The sequence below is a fragment of the Nanorana parkeri genome, unplaced genomic scaffold, assembly GCF_000935625.1.
Source record: "Nanorana parkeri isolate BGI_ZX_2015 unplaced genomic scaffold, ASM93562v1 scaffold106, whole genome shotgun sequence".
In the NCBI taxonomy this organism is placed as follows: domain Eukaryota; kingdom Metazoa; phylum Chordata; class Amphibia; order Anura; family Dicroglossidae; genus Nanorana; species Nanorana parkeri.
This window is the reverse complement of record NW_017306374.1, coordinates 2224634-2233407: the sequence shown is the minus strand read 5'-3', so window position 1 is coordinate 2233407 and position 8774 is coordinate 2224634. Positions and strand designations below refer to the sequence as shown.

General features: G+C 41.9%; 1 protein-coding gene and 1 long non-coding RNA gene across 2 annotated transcripts in view; both read left to right on the top strand.

Moving 5' to 3' along the window:
• LOC108784279 (cytosolic carboxypeptidase 6-like) overlaps positions 1–8774 on the top strand; it is a 727452-nt gene that overhangs the window by 122924 nt on the left and 595754 nt on the right. The gene's annotated exons all lie outside the window — the stretch shown is intronic.
• LOC108784280 overlaps positions 105–8774 on the top strand; it is a 13373-nt gene continuing 4703 nt past the window's right edge. Inside the window, exons 1-2 of the long non-coding RNA XR_001941060.1 lie at positions 105–117; positions 3831–3836. This is a non-coding gene — a long non-coding RNA (uncharacterized LOC108784280). The remainder of the gene's footprint in view (positions 118–3830; positions 3837–8774) is intronic.

Below are 8774 nucleotides of genomic sequence, written 5' to 3'. Positions count from 1 at the left end.
TATATTGAATGGGTAGCACTGAGACCTTACAGTTATGCTATTGTTATGGAGAGTAAGAAAGTAATTGACCAAGATACTGTACCTATATGCTTGGACTTACCACTGTCTCCTGGATTTGTAAACTGAGATCATCTTAGATTAGAGGACCACGCCAAAAAAAAATTGTCCAGATAGAGATTTATTCCAATGTGGCTTATGTTTTTATATGACATTGCCTAGCATGCTGTGCTCTATGGGTAGCTCCATAGAACGCAGCAGAATAATAGTATTATTCTGCATGGCTGTATCATGTATTGCTGGGATTTGTAGTCCTCTATTGCTGATGGTATTATTGTAATACCATCAGCTGTAGAGGGCCACAAACCCCAGCAATACTTGATACAAGTACATACTCTATCTTGCCATGGGGTGGCGGCTTGATGTCTTCAGGGTCTCAGGAGGGCTGTAGAGGGTCTCAGTAGGGCTACGCAGGGTCTCTGGTAGGCTGTGTAGGGTCTCAGGAGGACTGTGTGGGGTCTCAGGTGGGTTGTGTGGGGGGTCAGGTGGGCTGTGTGGAGTCTCAGGTGGGCTGTGGTGGGTCTCATGTGGGCTGAGGAGCCTTTCACATAATGCAGAGGAAGGCAACCTGCGATCCACTGAACACGGGGTTGCGATCCACTTTTGGGTCACGACTCACCATTTGAAAACCACGGCTGTAGACAATATTGGTGAAGTCCAGATTTCAGCTTTAAAAGAACATGTTGAAAACTATTTATTATGGCATGTCATTTATATTCAAATAGTATGGATCCAGATCTGTGGTCAGACCTTGTGGCTGATTAGTAGCTAATGTGTCCATTCTACTTACAGTATTTGTGCTTTAATCACAGTACCCCCTTATTTGTAGTTTTGGCACATAATCTCTGATCTTATATACCTGTAAGCGCAAGGCAGGATGGGAGTATTCAGTAAAATCTCACAACACTGGTAAATCTATCTGACTGTTCTGTAATAAATGCGGATGTTGCCCAATGAGTAACCTAATTTTTCTATATTGTTTCCCATAAATATTAAAGACCAAAGAGCACATTCAAATAAATAGAATGTAATACCCTGATATATATATATAGTTTTTTTTTATATTTCAGTACAATAACCCTTGTAGTGATATGTGAAGCTTGATCATCATGTTTGATAATTAAAAAAAAGCTAATATGCACAGAGCCTAAAAGCGTTAAAGCTGAACTCCAGTGTATCCAAATATTGTCTAAATACAAGAGCCATGTGTATTCTTACTTTGACTTTTGTGTGTTTTCAGTATTTCTTCCAGATCTGCGCAGTGATCCAGTGTGAAACTTTGCCTTGGTGCAGGAGCTTCTTGTAAAAAAGACCGGTCACTGTGGCTCTCTCAATGTGCAGGGTGACTGGTCTTGCATCCGCCCCCTCCCGTAGTTCTCTGCAGGCAGCCTGTATTAGTTAGAGTCTGCTGGGTCCTCCTACAGCTCTGCTCTCTGCATGTTAATACCGGAGTTTGCAAAGACATTTGGTGCACACAATGTGAACTTACATCCTTTGTGGCTATTGAGAAACATATTTTAGTAAACGTTTTTGTGCCTGGGGTTCAACTTTAAGGTTAACTTTAGTTTTCAACATCAGCAATACAATTCTGACTCCAATGGTCTGTCCCCTGTCCCTGTATGAAAGTTCTGGTAGAATATGAGATTTTGTTATTGAGGGACAGTTAGCCCTGATAATATGCCAATGTTTATTTATGATACAAATATTATTGGAATAGATTGAATACAGGGTGAAATTGTGAATACCCCTGGCAGTGCAATAGTTTGTCCTAAACCTTGTTAGTGTCACTTTTCATGATACTTTGTTTTAAAATTTTAGCCTGCCAGTTTTAGAAGGACATCCAGTGCTCATGGTATTGGGGCAGCTTTCCACCAGTTGTCAAATTAGACTCTACTTACCAGAGAGATCTCCATCCTGGACTACAAATTCCATAAATCATTCTATACACATCTCTGACTTTAAAAAGCAACACTGTTCCTGACAAAACTGATTGTAAAATGTGTTGAAACTTGTCACTCATTCTGTTAGAAACCAATGAAAGCACAATAGACCATGGAATGGCTAATTATATGATTGATGTCACGTGAGACAAATTACAGTACATCCTATAAGTGACAAGCAGAGGTGCTTTCTGTAAAAGTGTGTAAATGAACATCCTGATGGCTTTCATAGCAAAAAAGAAGATACAGCTTTATTGTACACTCTACAGCCATTTACTGCCATGTGCATGAGCCCAAAAGCTGCTTTTTATTTTTAATACTGCTGGCCTATTGTTTTTTATCTAAAATTTTAAAAAGTTAGAGTTCTTTAATACTAAGATTACTACCTGCTGAATAATTAAAGTAATATATATGGTAATTTTTTTTTAGAAAACAATAAAATACAATTGTCCTCCTATTTGCCTGAAGTTCTTTTCAAATTCACTTTGTTAAACTTTTGCCCAGCTTGTGTACATGGTATCTGATGTAAACCGAGACTGTTTATGTGGATCAATAATCAGAGAAAGAAGACTCGTACAGTAATGGAACATATCAATTTCTGCATCTCAAACACTATTATTCTCTCTGTCAGTAACCGCAAAGGAATTCATTCTGCCTGCTCCTTAAAAAAAAACCTTGAGCAGAAATAACATTAAAGGACCGCTATTGAGAAAAATATCATATTCCGATGACTGTATGCGGTTAATAGATGTAATGATAGTATTCAGAATATGAATTCCTCTTTTTTTTCTGTATTTCACATGCCTTTATTTAAATTGTTCTCCACATTTACTTGTAGACCAAGCTATCCAGTAAAAGTGACAATGACAGTGGTTGGAACAAGCTATAACATTGCCAGGGGTGCTTGAGCAGTTGCAGCAACTAGCTTGTTAATAAAAGGTGACCATTGCAAGCACTCCTGCCAGAAGAAAAGAAAGAATTCACATGCTGTATACTATTTTATGTACTATATTCATTATATAATTCATTATATAATGTTATCATAATACAATATTTTTTTGTTTGGGATTGAAAGGAAGAGTCAGACCCTTTGTTGAGTTTTATTGCTGTCTGTGTCCCTGGTGGGGAAATTCACCCCCTCTATTTGTTCTGGTGACCAATGTCATCAAGAGACAAAGGAGAAATCCAAAACTTTAAATGAGGATACCTGTTTCTGTTTTCTTTGACTGAACTACTGTTTATTTTGGAGAAATTATCTCTCACTTCCTGTTGCATCACCAGGACAGAATGTGCAGGGAAATCCCCCAGACAGGACACGGGCAGCAGAAAATAACCTTATAGGCAGGGGTGTCCCTACCATTTTTTGCCACCTGAGGTGGGGTGGGTGCTGGAGAGGAAGGGTGGTGCTAGTGGAGATTGATGCCGCTAAGAGCTGGGGGAGAGTTGTGTAAGGGCTCTGCATCTCCACACCTAGCTCTTAGCAATCTAGGATGCTCTGGCCGGTGTTCCGCCGAGCTCCTGGCAACCAGTGACATCAGTGACCAGTGCCAGACCAGAGCTTCCTGGGTTGCTAAGAACTGAGCAGGGAGATGTGTATGGCCCTTATGCTGTATATCCTCCCAGCTGTAGATCCTAAAATCATCTCTGAATTGGTGCTGACACTGTCCTTCCTTCTGGAGTGTGGCTACTTTTGTTCCCCAGGGACCATGTTCCCCATGGTCCCTGTGTGTGTAGTGAAGTAGCCACCATGTCAAACTCACTTCCATGATGCACTACAATCTCACATTTAGTTTACTAAATTGTATTGAGATTGTAGTACATTATGGGAGTGAGCTTGGAGTGGTGGCTACTTCACTACACACACAGGGACCATGGGGAACAGCCACCTGCCAGAAGGAAGGATAGTGTCAGCACCAATTCAGAGATGATTTGAGGATCTAGAGCGAGTGATACACAAATAAGATTAATTTTTGTTAACAGTTAAGGTACTTGAATGCATTTTTAAGATTTAACTCCTGAGTTTTGTGTCACTTTAAGGGTTGATTAAGGAGGCTATGTTGGGGTTTCATCCTGCCAACCCACTGAGGGGGCACTGGTGATTTGTCATCCACAGGCATAACATACCTGCTACATCTCATAATAGGTCATATAACAAGAGAAATTACAAATATAAGCTCGTAATCATAAACTGCCTCAGAGTATTTAAAGACCTTAATCTTTTCAAACGGTATTGTTATTTATATAATTACTCCAAATCATATAAAAAGCCTTTTAATTCTACTCTGGTGTGAAGGCTTTTATTGTTGGAATACTCTTTGCAGGATATTTAGAAAATATTAGCCATAAATTGTTTATATTGCAACTTAATAGCTATTACTTAAATGCTAGAGGCAATTGTTTAGCTAATCTCGAGCAGTTGATCAAATTAAGCATGCATAAGAAACATAATTATTGAATGAGTCTGGGACGCAGTCAACTTGTATTGATTGAAATGATTGCAAAATGGTTTATCCAGCTGTTTTGTTGTATATCACTCTCATTGCCAGGAATGATGAATTTCTGTGGAGCAGTCATATTCCCATTATTGCATGATGTGCATTACCTGGTAATAAAATCAGTGGTGCAAATAGGTAACTATAGCCATAGGGGACAATGCAATAGTTGTGGTACCCCAGCAGCACAGTAGGCTTGGTTCTTTTTGGAAGCATAATTGTTTAATCATGTAGCAATAGCATTTAGCTATTTAATTAAGATCAGGCACCTCTGCCACAGCAATCCTTTAGTGCAGGGGTAGGCAAACTTTGGCCCTTCAGCTGTGATGCAACTACAAATTCCATGAGGCATTGCAATACTCTGACAGCCCCAGGCATGACTCCCAGAGACATGATGGGATTTGCAGTTCCAACACAGCTGGATGACTGGAGTTTGCCTACCGCTGCTTTAGTATATGGCTGTTTACAAACAATATAATCTGATCTACTACTAAGTTAGCTCTCTTGCCTTGCAGCTTTGGTTCTTGGGATAAAATCCCACCTTTTTTAATGGCGCTTGAAGGTTCTACATGTGTCTGTATGGGTTTCCTCTCATAATAAAAGAAAACATACTCTCAGGTATCTTTCTACCAAACGAGTGTGATAGAGATATTAGATTGTGAGCTTTTTGGGGGGCTTTTGGGGAGACAGAGGCTATTGTGCGGAGTCTGCGATGGCCATACGGGGTCTCAGATGGCTGTGCGGGGTCTTAGTAGGATGGTGAGGGGTCTTAGGAGGGCTGTGTGGGGTCTCACCAGGGGTCCGGATGGTCCTGTCGAGGTGGCAGAGTTCCACAGGAAGGAGGACATGTCCAGCCGACATTGTAAGCAGCACTGCGAGGTCCCAAGAAGGCTGCCGTAAGGTCCACAGCAAGTGCGGGACAGTACAGCAGCCGCTTGCGTTTAAAAATTGAAAGCGCTGCTATTGGGCTCGTGAGTACTCATGAAAATGCCCAGCATTGGCATCAATATCGGTAATGGTGCCGATACCGGTAATGACAGGTGAGGCCCTGCTTCCCTGGTTTTGGGGTGGCTTTTTTGGGGGAAAAGTCCGGCCCAAGGCAAATTCCTTGTTTGCCTTGCGGTAGATATGCCTCTTACCGGGAAGCTTAGGGGTACGTGAAGACAGTTGGACTGATTTCTAGCAATTTCAACTAGCTTCCAATTGAAAAAAAAATAGGGCTGGTAATGATTACAATTTTCGTGTTCGATTAATGGAATTTTTTTAAATCGATTAATCGATTAATTTCGATTAATTTTAACGCACATACAGATCCAACTACATTGGCCTATACACATACAGCACAGCAATGAAGTAATAAAATGAACTAGGATCACACTAATCCAGCACGTTATTAATCTCACGTGCCCCACTCAACATGGCCGCCGCTTGAGTGGAGCAACTCAGAATAATAACGTGCTGGAATAGTGTGATCCTAGTTCATTTTATTACTTCATTGCTGTGCTGTATGTGTATAGGCCAATGCCTTGGCTGGCTCTCGTGCAAAATTTTCTTGGGCAAACTCACTGGCCCTAGTGGCTCCGTCGGCTAACGTAGGGGGGAGGAGTCCGGTGACATCACAGACATAGACGTCACCTGACTCCTTCCCTTCGTTAGCCGTCACGGACAACGACGTCACCGAACTCCTTCCCCCTTCCCTTCGTTGGCCGACGGAGCCACTTGGGGAAGGGGGGAGGAGTCCGGTGACGTCAATGTCCATGACGTCACCGGATCGCCGACGGGACTCTTGGAACCCGGCCAAAAGGTGAGTGTTTTCATTAGCGATCAAAATAATTTGAATCGATCAAAAAGTTTAACGATTAATTGACAAATTAATCTTTAATTTCCACAGCCCTAAAAAAAAACATTAAAAACATCAAGGCAACCACCAGAAGTCTGGACCATTTATGGTTTCACTAGCAACTGTTGGTAGTAGGTTGCCTCGCTCTGTTCAGCTGTTTTTGTATTTGAAGTCCAGTTGAACGCGCTTGATATTGGTAGTATAGATTCTGTGATTTTACCAGCTAATATTTTTTCGGATAGGATGTTTAGAATGTGCTGTTTGGGGTGCCTCGATTTTAATGATGGACAACTGAATCTTATAATAAGGGATGGGTTAATTTACAAATAGGTATGAGAAGAGGGAGTATGGATTGGGAAGCAAGATGGAAAGCAAGTGGGGTCTTGGGGATCTCCATCATTATGCTAATACCATAATTCTCACTTATTCTGATTACCCACACATGGTGTCTGAACTGACCTATGGGCTAATAACCCTCAGGCATCCATTCATCAATCAGTGCCACTGCTCAGAGATCCCTGATGTTGGTGTTGTGATATCCATCCACCTTCATAAAAAAGCCATTTGTAATCTGTTTTTCCAGGGGGCATATTTTAGTTTATATCACGGCTTCATGGATATCAACTCTATAAGCTCCAGCAGGAGGCTATGACTTTGTGATGTACATTATATTACCAAACCCCTCTATTCTTTATGCCACTCTGTGCTGCCCATTGTCTACTCCAAACCACCCAAGTCTATACACTAAAATGTACATTACATACTCCACCCAACTCCACTGTGTCTTCTATGATGTACATGATATATGCCACACTGTTCTGCTTTATACATTCAACTGTATATGGAAGGAAGCAGAGACAACAAGTATACCAAAAATCAAGCACTTAATATATCCCAAACAGTTCAAATCCAATTTTTTAACGCCACTTAGCTTCCAGGCACTTTGTTCTCCAAGCCCTGTTGTGAGCATTTTTTCACTTTGCATACTGTGTTGTACATTATATCCTTCACACTGTACACTAAGATATACACTATATTGCCAAAAATATTGCGACACACCTCCAAATCATTGGATTCAAGTGTTCTGTAAAATTTCCTACTAAATAGGAACTAATTATTTCACGGTGATCCGTATTATAATGAAATGGAAGCAATTAGAAAGAACAGCAACTCAGCCAGGAAGTGGTAGGCCACGTAAAATTACAGAGCGGGGTCAGTGCATGCTGAAGCGCACAGTGCGCAGAAGTCGCCAACTGTCTCCAGAGTCAATAGCTACAGAACTCCAAACTTCATGTGGCCTTCTGATTGGCACAACAACAGTGCGTAGAGAGCTTTATGGAATGAGTTTCCATGGCCGAGCAGCTGCATCCAAGCCTTACATCACCAAGTGCAATGCAAAGTGTAAAGCATGCCGCTACAGGACTCTAGAGAAGTGGAGACGTGTTCTCTGGAGTGATGAATCATACTTCTCTGTCTGGAAATCCGATGGACGTGTCTGGGTTTGGTGGTTGCCAGGAGAACGGTACTTGCTGACTGCATTGTGCAAAGTGTAAAGTTTGGTGGAGGGGGGATTATGGTGTGGGGTTGTTTTTCAGGGGTTGGGCTTGGCCCCGTAGTTCCAGTGAAGGGAACTCTTAAGGCATCAGCATACCAAGACATTTTGGACAATTTCATGCTCCCAACTTTGTGGGAACAGTTTGGGGATGGCCCTTCCTGTTTCAACATGACTGCGCACCAGTGCACAAAGCCAGGTCCATAAAGACATGGATGAGTGAGTTTGGGGTGAAGGAGCTTGACTGGCCTGCACAGAGTCCTGACCTCAACCCGATAGAACACCTTTGGGATGAATTAGAGCAGAAACTGTGAGCCCGGCCTTCTCGTCCAACATCAGCACCTGACCTCACAAATGTGCTTCTGGAAGAATGGTCAAACATTCCCACAGACACACTCCTAAACCTTGTGGACGCCTTCTCAGAAGAGTTGAAGTTGTTATAGCTGCAAAGGGTGGGCCAACTCAATATTGAACCCTACGGACTAAGACTGGGGTGCCATTAACCCCTTCGTGACCGGAGACGTACAGTGTACGTCCCGTCACAAAGTGGCTATATGACTGGCCACGTACACTGTACGTGCCGAGTTATATTAGCCTCTGTAATGCTGGTAACTGCTGATTCTCAGCAGTTCCAGTCATTAATTAATGCCTCACTATTGAGACATTCATTAATGAAATAGTTAAGCTTTTTTAAAAGCTTCTTTCTTTCATTAATGAAAGAATGAAGCCTTTACATTCAGATACGGGTTCGCTAAATAGCGATCCCGTATCTGACAGCTGAAGATAGCAGAGAGGTAGCAGTGACTCACCTCTCTGCTATTCGTTTTGACAGCTGGAGAGCCTGGCCCGATGTTAAATGATACATTTCAACCACTAGATACAAAATGTATCTC